This window comes from Schistocerca cancellata, unplaced genomic scaffold, assembly GCF_023864275.1.
Source record: "Schistocerca cancellata isolate TAMUIC-IGC-003103 unplaced genomic scaffold, iqSchCanc2.1 HiC_scaffold_1077, whole genome shotgun sequence".
Taxonomy (NCBI): domain Eukaryota; kingdom Metazoa; phylum Arthropoda; class Insecta; order Orthoptera; family Acrididae; genus Schistocerca; species Schistocerca cancellata.
In genome coordinates this window covers 440,888-441,576 of record NW_026047076.1, presented here as the reverse complement: position 1 = coordinate 441,576, position 689 = coordinate 440,888, and positions in this window count along the sequence as shown.

Here is a 689-nt window from a genome sequence, read left to right as displayed (position 1 = left end):
GTGGTTGCAACATTATGGTCCCATTGAGTACATTTTTGGAGAGAGGGACATCAGTTGCACCACAGGGCGGGAGGACGGTGCCTAGCACGATACATTTTCTTTCTTCGGTAAGCGTAATTTTGTGTTTGTTACTTTTGGAATTTTTGTTTTTATTTTGATTTTAAAATGACCTTTTTCGTGTTTGAAATATATTAACTCGTTTTTTCCTCACAGCAGGTCAACGTGTGTGTGGTTGAAACATTACGGTCCCATTGAGTACATTTTTGGAGAGAGGGACATCAGTTGCACCACAGGGCGGGAGTAGGGTGCCTAGCACGATACATTTTCTTTCTTCGGTAAGCATTTTTTGTGTTTGATACTTTTGGAATTTTGGTTTTTCATGTTGATTTTAAAATGAACTTTTTCGTGTTTGAAATGTACTAACTCGTTTTTTCCTCACAGGAGGTCAACGTGTGTGTGGTTGCAACATTATGGTCCCATTGAGTACATTTTTGGAGAGAGGGACATCAGTTGCACCACAGGGTGGGAGGAGGGTGCCTAGCACGATACATTTTCTTTCCTCGGTAAGCATTTTTTTGTGTTTGATACTTTTGGAATTTTGGTTTTTCATGTTGATTTTATAATGACCTTTTTCATGTTTGAAATGTACTAACTCGTTTTTTCCTCACAGCAGGTCAACGTGTGTTTGG